Here is a 15,351-nt window from a genome sequence, read left to right as displayed (position 1 = left end):
TTCAATGCATTGGCTGCATGACAGCTTACTTAATATCTAGGAAACAAAAGGTTGTAAGGCATGAAAAAATAAATTACTTTTTAATTACATTACTGGAATGCCAGTCAAAATCAAGTACAAGCAAAACCAGAAGCACTCAACTCAAACCACTTCTCCTTGCACTGCAGTTCTAATTATAATTTATATTCAGCTTTATTAAAGTGCCAAGTAACATGCTGAAAGTAGAAATCTCTGTGATGCCCCCACTTGTAAAAATGTTTCTTATCCAAAAAAGACCTGCTGCCTTACAACTATCTACTTGTTTCATGGGGAAAACATGTAAGTAAAAAATGAAAAGCAAACAAGAAACAAGCTCAAGATACATTGCTTAAAGGATTACTGTACAGGTTATGGACCACACATGATTGGCATTCTGTTTAGTTTATGGCTAAAGTCTGTAGAGATGACTGGAAGTCTCCAACAAGTGTAATGAGCTTTTTAAAATAATGGAATCCTGTCCTTTAATACCCAAGGCTTATACATTATCTAGTCAAGTATTCTCTGCATGGCAACAACAGAAAGGCTTTCAATGTTGGCAATTCTTTAACAATATGCTTATTAAAGCTTACTTGCATCTTATGATCTCAGACAAGCTTACATTATGGTCATTAAAGCATTGCTACTTAAACACAGAGCAACATGCACTTTGAGTAATAAGCATAAATCAACAGTACAAAAATATGACAGAAACCAGACCTTTCTGCAAAATCAAGGACAGATGAAAAGCCACTGTAGTACTTGTGTCTACCTTGGATGGGGGCACAGTGCACATTTACACTGCATAACTACTCCTTGCCTTGCTTGGACACATCCAGAGTCAGTACATGGTGGAGTGGGGTGCAACAAGTATGTCACAATTTGAAATGTCTCTGGCTGACTGTGATGGCCCTGAAACGTGTCATACCTCTCAACCTCAGAGCAAGAAATCTGGACAAAGCCATACACAGAAGTGGGACAAATGCCCACAAATAAGGACAATTTTTAAATATTGCTCTAATAAACTTAGAAAGATAATAGAATAGGTCTTGCATTAGTATGACTTTTCTGAAGGGTATAAAATCTGAAACTCAAATGTCTGCCATTATTTTCTAACTTCAGTCTTTAGTGATTTGTCACTAATTTGCCAAAAACACAATTTTATGAAAATGGACCAAATGTGATGCAAAAATATAAAATAGCCACACAATACAGCTGGGAACCTGTCAAAGAAGGGACACTTTAATATTAGTACTGCTAACTTGAGCAGCTGACAAAATAAAATAATCTACATGCATTTCAAGTAATCTATAACTTTGATTATTACAGTTATTTCTTAATTGTAAACCCTCCATGTTTTCTTCCAAAATTGCTATTTTGCGGAGGGATTATTAGGGGGAAGAGCAACATTTTAAGCCAAAATCGGAGACAGTTGAGAGGTTGGCTATGCCTAATTCTATAAAGCAATTTATTTGCATGTACCTCTCAACCTGTTAATACAGTAAATCTGAACAAGGCCAAATATACTGGGGGAACATATAAACAGTACTAAAAATTGCTCTTGTATAAATTGAGACAGTTGATAGAATAACAGTTCTTACTTTAGCATGCATTTTTCTGAAGGTTATGAAGTCTGAAACTCAGTGTATCATTATTTAGTGACTTAATTTCTAAATGATTTGCCAGAAAACTACAAATTTTATGAAGAACAAACCAAAAATAAGAAGCAAAAATCTATTCATTCTTTGAAAATCTGGAGGTATAGTTCAGCTGGGCCTGTCTGAGTTTGCTGCCCTTCCCCCCGACAAAATCACAGTTAAATGGAGCCTCTGCAGCCATTCCAATGAACCATTACTTGGCTATTTCACTCCATTTACCATAAACACTAATGTGCATACTGCTCTACTTGTATGATGAGTTGGACTTCATTTGAAAGTTTTATTTTGTATTTTACAGCACAAACACTAAGTCATCTACTAAACAAAGCAATGCAGTCTCACAATGAAAACTTAGCATTAAAACATCTCTGCTCTTGAAACTCACATTCATTGAAACAGCATTGAAACCCACATTCAAAGAAAATACATTTTGCCAGTGGCAGATAAAGATTAATTTTGGGCTGTTTTCAAATCATAGGCCCCTTGCATATGAAACATACATGTGCTCTTTGATACACCTTCCTCATTGTACTAAATTATATTCCTTGTACAATATATTACAGTTGTTAGAGGGCGTTTTAAATTTGTTTTGAACATTTTTCCAGTAAACAATGAAACAAAATGCATGCACCCATAATGACAAAACTTCCCAGTTCAGAACATTTATCATAAAAGTCTACTCAGACTTCCGCAGTCCACCATTATCAGTAAATATGCACAATTCTACAGTCCACCATTATCAGTAAATATGCACAATTCTACAGTCCATTATCAGTAAATATATACAATTCTACAGTCCATTATCAGTAAATATGCACTATCTCTGAAGAAGTAAAAGTCATCTAAATAATTCCACATTAAAGAAATCTGTAACTAATGAAGAGGTTGCTGCTAGCAAACACCTTTATATTTCATGGTTTCATCGAAAAATAAAGTGCCTGTTGCCCCTCAGGAATAAATTGCCTATATTACATTAAAAAAATGATAAGCTAGCAATATTGCAAGAAGAAATGGAGGTGTTTTTACAATGAATAGAAAACTTGTACTTGACTTTAAGTGTTTATCTTTCTTTAATCTACCTATTTTCAAACTATTCAAATCTGTAAGGTGGTCAAGTCCCACCACCATACCTTTTGAGAAGTGCATACCTGTATTTAGAATTTGTAATTTTGTAATTAAGCCTTATTTTTGCCAAATATTTGCATAATTGTTTTATCTGTAGCTTGGGTAATAGCTAAAACCAGTATCCTGTAACAGCCCATCTATACAGTTATCATATATAAAAGTAAACTAAATACATGGCTATATACATAACTGACAAAACATAGGAGATATAAGCTAAATCAGGTACTGGATCGCCTACATATTTCCAAATCTTGAAATTTCTTGGAAATCCTAATCACTCCTGGATTATGTTTTTAGTTATTATTGTGTTTATCAGGTAAGGCCATTAGATACAATTTTCTTTTTCAGGTGAAACATAGAAGCAGTGTTTGATTAAGCAACTTTCTTAGAGTCATGCAGTATGCAAGTGAAGACAAAGAAAACTGAACACAAGACTGCAGAATAAAGTTCATTTGTAGCTCCTTACACTTGTTTCTAGTGCTTTGTATGGGAAATATACCACGATGGGTGCTTGTCTATAACAAACTTTTTAAGATAAAACAGAACAATGTAATTGCTCAATATGTATTTACACAAGAAAATAAAAATTAAAAAAAAAAAAAACAGTACTTGTGTATTATCATAACCGCTTTGTACTGCTTCGACTTGTTTAGTTATCATGTAGTATTTTTAGACCTTTGCTAACTGCAATGAGGCACCGTTTTACAAACTTTTACAATTAAGATTTCCCCCACTGACTTTTAATAACTTGAGAGGACTTGAGGGACTTCCACAGCAGCTGTTATGTTAAATTGATCACTTGGAAACAGACGTAGCCCTGCTTCTTTTTTAGGTGAAAAGTAAAGGTGAGTGAGTAACTCTGCTTTGTATAATCTCGTATTTAATTCCTGTCACATTGTTGTTTTGGAGTACAGTCTGCTTGTTTTGGTCAGTTTCATTCCGGCATTGTCAGATAAAAAGATGAATGAATCCTTGTATGGATTTTATTATAGTAATGTCGGTGATGTGTTGTTGCGGTCCTGATGTTGGCCACATAATTCTTTAAATTATCACTTCATTATTCTAAATTGTAAGTTCTAGCTAAATGTTTTCTTTAATGTAGGGAAAGAAATGAATGCTAATCTGATAATAATATATATATTGGGTGTATGAGTGGATATATTACTGCCTTAAATTGTTTACTGCTTATAAAAAAGTCAAGTCAATATCTGTAGATAACCCATTCAGCCTAGATATGCAAGGTCATATCTCTGCCATCTTTCTATTGCTGCATATACCTCAACCTCTTAGCACAAAAAATGGAACAAAGCCTGACAGAATGTGGGGGACAAAGGCCCAAAAATAGGAACATATTTTAAATATTGCTCTTATAAAAATACTGCATGATAACTAAATAAGTTTAAGCGGTACAACATGGTTGCAATAATACATAAGTACCGAAAAAACAGTAAGCAGTTTCCTCATTATCCGCAAAGCTGATATATAAGAGATGACCTAACAGCACGATAGCAAGGCTGATATTTGTGTTACAGCCAGATTCAGTAGTATGAGCATCAGCAGCTTATGACCAAGACTATTCTAGGATAATCAAAAAGAGCTTTCATCAGATAATTGCCCTCTACAGGTGAAATAGAATTATTTCTGTTCCATAGCTCACAGCTACTGGAGGTCAGGTGCTAGAAATGGTCAGAGAAAATCAAAACCTGCAGCTTTACTATGCATGTGTATTTCTGTGTAAGTACAATGCCATATTGCAAGGAAAACGAAAGAAAAGAAACCCCAGACTCCAAAAACCTCACATCATTTCTCATCCTGCTTCATTACTTCATTGCAAACACCTTTTTCGGAATCACATAACTTGTGAAGCACAAAGTCCAGCCCACAACATGTAGAACAGTAGAAGAAATCTAAGAGAAGCAAAATCTTGTAGTATGTTATAGTACCTCAGGAATGGTAGTTGAATACGGGCTGCAACAGCAAGTCAGAATTAATTGACTATTTTCTGGTCCAAAGAAAAATATCACTGTATTAAGATAAAGCATTGAGAATAAAGATTACACATTCTGTTGTATTCTGTCCTTCTTGACATCAGTTTCATTTTTCTTAACAGAAAACTGCAAGACTATCTGTAGATCATAGCTGGGTGACAGAAATGCAAATGACATCAGAATGCAACACACTTTTAAAAGTACATATTCTTGTTATCACCTGTCATCATTATTTGAGCATTAAGAAATCCGAGGAAGTAAGAAATGCAGAATACGTAGCACAGCATAGCCACCCTGAGAGAAATAGTTTTACATTCCAAGACTTGTATGTGTGAACCCCAAAACAATGTAGCCACCCTGAGGGAAATAGTTTTACATTCCAGGACTTGTATGTGTGAACCCCAAAACAATGTAGCCACCCTAAGGGAAATAGTTTTACATTCCAGGAGTTGTATGTGTGAACCCCAAAACAATGAGACTGAATTTGTGAAAAGACTTACTTACATTGAGTCTGAGACTGCTGAGCCTCTGATTGTTCCCCTTTCTCTGAATTATGGTGTACTTGGATTAAGTATACATATATATATATATATATATATATATATATATATATATATATATAAAAGAAGCTATAGTCTGGAAGGATGCCGTCATCCTGCCAGAACTTCCAATTATAGATCTCAAAATTAAAATAATAACCCACCCAGGACCTTTCTCCTCATATTTATACAAATGTCAGATTGTTAGTATACTAATGAACCTTGCTATGATGAGCATCTCTGAATCTACAATAAATAGAAGCTCCATTTCAAGATAAGAATATATATATATATATATATATATATATATATATATATATATATATGTATATGTGTATATATATATATATATATATATATATATATATATATATATATATATATATATATATATATATATATATATATCTCCTCATATCACAGTTCCCCATCTTACATTCCTTGTAGCTGACAGCTCAGGTAAATACATGCTTTAAACGTTTCCCTTACATTTTACCAAGACTGAATTCAATGTCACTTCAGCTGGTGAAACAAAAACACTCAAAGCTACATCTCAACAAAACAAACAGACAAAAAAAAAACATTTTGCTGTGGGGCAAGCTCTGTTGAATCTCCAAAAACACACAAACACACACACAGACACACAAACACACACACACACCACAGACACACACACACACACACACACACACACACACACACACACACACACACAGACACACACACCAGTAATAAATAAAGTAACCTTCCCTACCATTCTAAACAGTAATAAAATAACCTTCCCTACCATTCTAAACAGTAATAACCTTCCCTACTACTATTCTAAACAGTACTACTTAACACACTTACCTGTCCTTGCTGCCCATTCTCCATAACATAATCCAAATGTGCCCGCACAATAATACTCCAAAGACCCGTGAGATTCCCACGATACAAACCCTACCCGCGAGATTCCCGCGATCCAAACCCTTCCCGACGAGAGAGACTGACTGCTGGTGTTGCAGTCCGGCCCCGACGCGTTTCCCCAGCGAGTCTGTGCACTTTAAAAGTGCACAGACGTCTTCTCTGTTTCCCTACCTGGACTGCCGGACTGTCTGGAGCATGCGCAGTAGACTCGCAGTAGTTTGGGCTACTGCGCATGCGCGAAGTCTGCGAATTTTGAAATTTTCTTTTTTCTTTTTATTTTAATTTCTTTTTAGTTGAGGGGGCTGCAGTCCGGCAGTCCAATAGCACGGGCCGCCCCTGTTCATTTCTCTGTTTGGTGTGTAGGAACGAAACACTTTAAACGCGATTGTTCAGCTCAAATCCAGGGCCTTAACATGGCTTTTAACCAGGTGTGTGTAACTTTTAAAAATAACTTCTTTTTTTTAAAAATATTAAGTAAAATTATTTTTACACACATCTGGTTATATTAACACCAAAAACACACGACAAGTAACTGGATCCAGAGCTCAGAAACCGTGTTTAAAGTGTTGCCCTGATAACAAAAAAGTAACATATTCTTGTAATGGTTTTTAAAACATAATAAGGTATTTTTCAGATCTGTAACTTTGATAGTCTGATTATTTCTAGTGTATATTATTTCTTGCATATGGCTTTTCTCATTTAGATTGCAATCCTGTGCATACTCTTGGGATTAATCAAGTGCAACTTTAATCTGATTTTATTTCCAAATGTACTGATATTTTATGCTGCACAATATCCTGATATTCCTTGTTCAGTTTACATATGTCAGCTAATGCAGATTTGTCATTTGAAGTAAGTTTTAGTTCATCAATTTCTTTTTGTATGTCTACCAGTTTTTTTATCCCACTCTTTCTTTTTATTTATATACCAACTTTTCACGTTACCATGTAAAACTACATTTAAGGTATCCCATAGGATAATATCTGAAACCTCTCCATTATTATTGGTGTCTAGGTAAAGCTTTATTTAATCTAGAAACCATTCTTTAAATCCGTGTACTGTTACTAAATAAGCAGGTAGTCTCTGGCAGAAGTTTATGGGGTCAGTGTTAAGTGCTACATTGAAGGTGATAGCATTGTGGTCAGACATAGGGCATGATGTCAGCATTATGTTATCAGTTTTGCCCAGTAAAGAACTGGTTACAAAGACTTTGTCTGTGTTGGTCTGTGTGCCAAATCTGTAAGAATAGTGAGAATACTTCAGGGGGGATAATATTTTTATACCGTCAATGTCAATTAGGTTTCTGTCTTTTATGTAGTTGTTCAAGTGCTTGGCAACAGGGGACATCTTGAAGGGCTTAGAGCTGGTGGTATCAGTGAAGGACAGGATACAATTAAAATCACCTGCTAATAATAACTCACCTATAGACTTTAATGTTATGATGCCTAACTGTTTTTATCACAGTTTTAGTCCCAATACCCGGTATCCAGTAGGTGTTTACAAAAGTGTACATCTTTTTACTTAGTTTTAGTATGACTAAAGCAAGTATACCATCATGGCTTGAGTATGAGTCAACTATTTCTGGAATTCTCATTGATTTTCTGTGTAAAATTAGGACACCTCTTCTTTTGTGATTGTAGTTTGAACTTACCAAAATCTTACAATCCTTGAGCATTAATTTGTTTAGATCTACTGTTACTAAGTGGGATTCCTGGATGAATGCAAAATCTGCTTTATGTAGCATTAAATATTTGTTGACACTACTCCTTTTCATGGGGTTGTTCAACCCATAGACATTAATAGATATAATGTTAAAGATTATCATTTGATGGAGGCTGCTATTATAAGTAAAATTGAAAAGTGCTTTTCTTGATTCATTATGACAAATACAGCCAAGAATACCTGGCAATCAGTGCGAGTAAGGCAGAAAATCTGGCTTGGACATCATGACAATCCATCACAAGATACATGCACATTCCCGCTTGGGAATTAGGAGGAAACCAGTGCTCCAAGAACAAATTCTCATAGAGGCACAGGGAGAGCATGAACATACAAACTCTGCAAAGAAGGTTTCCCCACCAGGAAATGAATGAGTACAATTTTAACAACTGCACCACTTTGTAACATCTATAACATCTGTCAAGATGTTCACCAAACTCTCAGCTTTTCACAGTGATGGCTTTTATTAGATGTAGCACATAACATGAATTTCCTATCTGTTAACTATCCAATATTTAAAGATATACACTGTAGCATACTGCCCTCCCTTTGTATTGTTACAAAATACAGTAAACTCTCATAAACTCTCAGTTAACCGGCACCCATGGGGATTGGTAGATGCCAGATAAGTGTAGTTTCTGGTTGCTTGAGAGTTACTATTAAAAGTAGACCTGATGAATACTGTACCCTATACTATACCATACCATATCATAAACAGTGTATTGATTTGATTTTAATATTGAAATACAGTAGTTAAAAGCCTGGCTGGAATAATAACATTTTAAACTTATATTTATGCTAGAAAGCGTGGCATGCAGAATGGTTTTCAGTGGCACACTGAGTGGATTGGAATTGAATGAACTGAATAGGGAGAGAGAGAGAGAGTGAATGCATGTATGAAAGCAGAAGCGTCTGTGTGTTAGAGATCGTAGAGATGTATGAAAGTTGAAGAGTGTATGTGTGAGAGATCAGACAGAGAAAGAGTGAGTTAATACATGTATGAAAGCAAAAGTGAAAGTGTTTGAAAGATCAGGGAGATGTATGAAAGCTGCAGAGAGAGAGAGTGTGTGTGTGTGTGTGTGTGTGTGTGTGTGTGTGTGTGTGTGTGTGTGTGTGTGTGTGTGTGTGCGTGTGTGTATGTGTGAGAGAGATCGGAGAGAGAATGTGCAATCTGATGCAAACTGGCTCCGTATGCAGCAAGTGTTGACATTTTAGCGATTTGACTTGTTTGCTTTAACTTGTTCTCTTGTTGGGGAGAGAGGGAATTTATTTGTATCTTCCTTTCTAAAACTCTAAAAACGTAAGGTATGTTTCTGCAGGGGGAAAACAAAGTGCAACACATGAAAAACTGAATTGTTCATACTGTACTGCATTTCTTTGATTTTTTTTCTGGTTGCTTGAGAGTTATGATTGCTCGAGTTCTGGTAAACTGAGAGTTTACTGTATAAACTATTACCTACATTCTCAACAGACCCACCATAATAAACCACAAAAATTCTGGGCAAGTATTAATCAATTATTACACCCTGGTCAATCTATTACACCTAGCCCACAAGGTACTGACAAGGCCAACCCCAAACAAACTGCCGATGCCTTTAATACCTTTTTCACCAAAACAATTCAAACTCTTGCCAGTCAACTCTCCTCAAAACATAACCATATCTAAGTCTGAATCTAACCCACCACCTCCATTTGTCTTCCAACCTGTATCAATAGCATTTATTCTCACCCTTATCCAAAAACTCAAACCATGCACTCCTTCTGCTGACCTACTACCTGCAGAATACTTACAGTTAGCAGCCAGATCTATTGCTTACCCCATCTCCATTCTCATCAATAGAACCATCACTGAAGGATACATCCCCAAACTTTGGAAAGTCTCCCACATTATTCCCCTTCATAAGGGGGGAGACTCCACTTAACTCTCTATCGTCCCATAGCCCTACTCTCTCCTTTTTCTAAGATTATGGAAAGATGTATCTACAAACAATTGCTAAACCACCTTCTCCATAATAATCTGCTCTCCAGCTCCCAACATGGCTTCAGACCTTCCCATAGCACTACTACTGCCCTACTTTCCTTCATGGACGCCATCAACAAAAACCGTAATCTTAACATGCTTTCCTCTGCATTTTTCATTGACCTGTCCAAGGCTTTCGACATGGCAAATCACAATATACTCATAAACATTCTTAAATCTCTGTCACTTGACACACTAGCTATAAAATGGTTCCAGTCCTACTTAAATAACAGACATCAAGCTGTGCTCTGGAACGCCATTCTTTCTACCCAACTCCCTGTCAATATTTGTGTCCCTCAAGGGTCCATACTGGGCCCTCTCCTGTTTTCTATATTCATCAGTGACCTTCACCAAGTAGTTCCCCAAGCTACATGTATACAATATGCAGATGACTCTACACTTATATGCTCAGCCACATCTATATCTAAACTTCACTCCCTTACACAAGACTTATTTAACTCAGTAGAACTATGGTTTACAAAACGCTGCCTCATACTAAACCCAAAAAAAACGAAACTTCTCCTTTTTACACCTACCAATAAATCTCCCCCAACTGACTTCACTGTAACATCCAATAATAGCAGTCATATCCCAAGATCTTACTACCAAACTGCTAGGTATCACCATAGACAACAACCTTAACTTTGACACTAATATCAACAACATTTTGAAAACTACTAACACAAAATTGGCTTTCTTTATAGGATCAAACCCTTCCTCACTCCTGCAACCAGAATAACTATTGCCCACACCTATCTAATCTCTACCCTTCTCTATGCCTCACCCATCTTTACTAATCTGTCAAAAAATAACATTAAGAAACTAGAAAACTCCTACAATAATATAGTCAGATTTGCCACAGGTAACCCATTTAAAACACACCACTGCCTTAATCTAAAGTACCTAGGGTGGCTTGAATTACAGCAACAGCTGAAATTTAATCAACTGACCATTGCCCATAAAATACTTTATCAACCTGCCAAAACACCCATCCTAACTAACCTTATTCACCCCTACAATAACCTGAAGTCCCTAAGATCTTCTCAAAAACTTCTTGTAAATATCAATAAATCAAACAATAGAGCTGGAGACTCTCTCTTCTCTAACACCGTTGGGAAAACCTGGAACCTACTTCCCTCTGAACTTTCCGCTCTTCCCTCTATAACTCTGTTTAAAAATAAACTTAAGCTCTTCCTTAAAGCACATTGGATGTGCCCCGGTACTAAACCTGACTGAACAATGCTCTCGCCACTTGATTTAACCCCACCATCACATCTCTGCAACAATCTCTTCTTAACAACTACCGTTCTACCTCTCCCACACAGTCTTACCTATTTGTGTACTCACTAAAAAGGGACATGCTTTACTACTTGATTTTTTAATCACCTTTAACTCCATTTTACTTTCCTTTTATTCCTCCTTTCCTATCTACAATTATATTGTACAAGTTCTGCTATTAATCCTTTTGAACATCTAAGTCTTGTCAATATTTTGTATTTGTTTTTTATACTCTATATACCTATGACCACTTATATTGTCTTCGTAATGATGAATGTAATTGCATCTGATATATGTACTTTTGTAGATGTGTACTTTAGTGAATCTGTTTTGGAGCTTATCTCCCCGGACCTCTACTGAAAATGGACATATATCCAGCTAGACTAGCCCGGTCAACAAATGTAAAATAAAATAAAATAAATATATAACATTTTATACATTTTTTGTGGGGCTTGCTTTCACTTGTGTGATCTTTGAAGCTCAATCCACATTTGCTCAAGCATGCCAGCTTGAGCTTGCACTTGTATGAAGCTTTCCACTCACTTCTTAATGCAAGATTTATATATTTACTTATTAATGCGTTCTTGGTAGTCTGATGTAAATATTCCTCTGAAAAAGAAGGTTACTCTTTTCTGAAGATATAGTGAAACTGAGGCACGAATAATAAATTTAGGTAGATGCAGGAAGCTTGCCCTGACATTGGGGATGCAGATGTACTAGGTTCATGCAAAAATGCTTATTTTATGGAACATTTCTAAATTGAGATGTCAATGACATGAGAATGTGTGTACTTTAGCTGTCATTTACAAGCTGTTGCAAGGGCATTTAGTGGATTCTTCTGTGAGATACCATGTGTTACTGTACACTGATAATGTTTTTTTAAAGTGTTTACCTCTTCACTTAGCATGTCCTGGGCTTTTGGCATCATATAATCTCTTTTCGCATTCAGTAGACATTCATTGACTATAATCTTTCAGTCTTTAGCAAAATGATTAACTCTGAAAAGTCCATATTTTAAACTTCTTGCTTCATTGATCTTCAGTGGGTTTCAAATTTAGAATATTCTAAATATGACCTTTTTTACAACAGCTTTGATTGCTAAGATACACATGGAGACACAACAAAACTATCTTCTTTATGTAACTTCACTTTCTCACATGGCTCTAGTACATCATTGTACCACTGTCCTTATAAATGATCAATGCACAATTAAGTTGCAAAAACATTGCTCAGTCATCACTGTTCAAGAATGTCTCCCCTACAACTCACAAACAATACCAAAATAAGCATTTTTAGAGGGGGCAAGCTCTCTTACACCACATATGTGAGGGCAAACCCCTATATATATATATATATATATATATATATATATATATATATATATATATATATACATACATGCATATACTAACTCCACAAGTTTAAACAATGGGAAAAGTACAAACAGCTGTCCCACTGTGCTTGAGTTTAACCTTCAAATCTTCAGTAACGGATGACTAAGTTGTGCTCAGGCTGTGGGAACCTGATCAACTAGTTACTGATCACCTATAGGGAAACCCTCTATAGCACAGTGCTTTCTAAGCTTGTGTCTGATTCTCTGCTTTAGACATTCCTGTCTGACAAAGATGTTTTTAGTTTCTTGTGTACAACTGACCATCATTTCTTCAAAAAACATAGTCTCAATTAATCTGCTAAAGCAGTAACTACAGCTGCAGGTCGATGATCCTACCATGACTCCTATATGCTTACTCTGTTCCATGTCCGCAGTTTTAATTCTTATTTGGAGTACTTCTCACAGTAATATTTTTGAGTTTAATGATTATTTTACCTTACTTTGATTTTCTGCTATTAACAAATTTGTAGCCAGCTGCGGTGGTGGTGCTGCGGTATCATTGTCGCCTCACAGTAAGACGCTGACCGGTTCAACTCTCAGCTAGGGCGTCTTCTGCCTGGAGACATGCATGAATGGGTGTGCCTTCATTGAAGGTTGTGTGTCAGGGCTGGCAACTCGGCACGTAAAAATCAACTGCCAATCATTAGCGGACCAGAGTTCCGCTGTGGCGACCCCTAACCGGGAAAAGCCGAAAGACACAACAACAACAACAAATTTGTAGCCACTGGTACCTTGCTTTTTAATCTCCACCAATTAATATATGAGCTGGTGAGAGAGTAAGAATATGCAATAGAGTTTCCAGTATTCTGTAGTTATAAAATGACAATCCTCATAGCTACTTCTCTCTTTTGTCCTTTTTAATTAACATTTGGGTAGTTTTCTCTACCTGCCCATTCAGCTGACAGTATCAAAGGTTCAAAGCCACATGTCTGAATTCATTGTTACTAAAAATGTTTTAAACTGTATGCTCTTAAATTGTGAACTATTATCTTATAACATCAGGTGGTGCTGCGGTAGCGTTGTCGCCTCACAGCAAGACGTTGTCCCGTTCGATTCTCAGCTAGAGCGTCTTCTGTGGAGACATGCATGAATGGGCGTACCTTCGTTGAAGGTTGTGCATTAGGGCCAGCAACTCAGCACGTAAAAATCAACTGCCAATCATTAGCGGACCGGAGTTCCGCTGTGGTGACCCCTAACCGGGAAAAGCCGAAAGACACAACAACAACATCTTATAACATCAGGTATGCATTGTTTTGAGAGGTATAGCTTTAATACAATTACCACAGAGGTACTTTTAGTATCTGTTCATCATTTCTTGGTATTTCGAGAAATAATCTACACAGCTACATAGTTTCTCTAAACTGAAATATATCTGTGCCCAAACAACTTCAAGGTCTGTGTTGTACTGTATAAGGCATCATTCTTCTTCTGAATGTTTATTATGGCACATTTTACATGTATCTCAGTTTTGAACCACTTTATCTATCCATTTTATAATTTTTTGGCAAACAAATTTTGTCTCTTGCTGTTCTCTGCACTTCAACATACTAAGACATGACTCCTGCATGTTTACTGGTCTGGTCCCAGTATGCAATATCAACGCTGGGTCTATCAGCTACTGTCCAACCCTCCTGGATTTTTAGCTGGGGCCTGTTGTGGATCCTGAGGGTGTCCTGATGGCTTGGCTTGTCTGCACTTCAAACTGGGGGTGATTTCTTTTCTGACCTACCCGCTCCCTTTTTCCACACCCTCACTTTAATTGGTTAGGTCTGAGAGCAACACCTCTCTTTAGACTATACCCCCCTTAGGAAGCATAACAACAGGTACTCTCCCACCTTGGATGGGCATGCACATCCCTTTCTTGCCAGTCTGACAGTTGCTCAAGCTGTTAATTGAACACGGGTCAGCTGGGATGTAGTCAAGGCTTTATCTCTGTACACCCCTGCAGCAGCTTTTTACACTTGATCTTATGTAATTTAAAAAAAATATCCTGCCTCAATATGTTTAGTAGCAGTATCAATCTCTTTGTACCTGGCTATACACTAACAGGCTGTATGTTACGTTAACATCTACTAGCCTTACAAGCATTCATAGGATCACAAGAGGTTACTAGGCTAAAAGCCTTGGGCCCTTACAAGCCTAGCCAAGTACAACCCCTGTTGCCAAAAATATCTAGGTATTAAGCAGAACTAAGTCAAAAAACTACTGGCCCTTCCCAAGAGGGATACAGGTGAAACTCCTGGGGTGAATTTGCAGTTCTTCATCCAATCATCCAAATTACACTTAAAAAGGGTCGGCAAAGGGCTCTGCTTCAATGTCACATACTAGGTTGAGTTCCCTAGAGTGAGTGCATCTTATACCATTTAATTTATGAATGTGCAGCATTTCCATTAGAGCAGGATCTGAGATTGCTTTATATGCAAGGCAGAGATCACCTCTGAGTGGTCTGTAAGACACAAAGTATAATGACAGTGATTTCAGTCTGTCAATGTAAGACATATGCTGAAGACTCTGAATTTTCTTTGTAACCCCTCGAGGTGTTTCTAGGGGGGTCTATATTAGATCACCAAATGCTTAGGTAAGCGAACAGTGATTAATCGACCCCATATAAGTGAAGGCTTACAAAACCGAACTGTCAGAACAGCGATTATTTTCCAAAAAAAAAAAAGAACATTAAAACATGAGATTAAGTGGGGGGCTTCACCCCCCA

This window comes from Protopterus annectens, chromosome 5.part0 (assembly GCF_019279795.1).
Source record: "Protopterus annectens isolate FY-2018-M chromosome 5.part0, PAN1.0, whole genome shotgun sequence".
Classification (NCBI taxonomy): Eukaryota; Metazoa; Chordata; order Ceratodontiformes; family Protopteridae; genus Protopterus; species Protopterus annectens.
Note: the sequence above shows the minus strand (reverse complement) of the source record.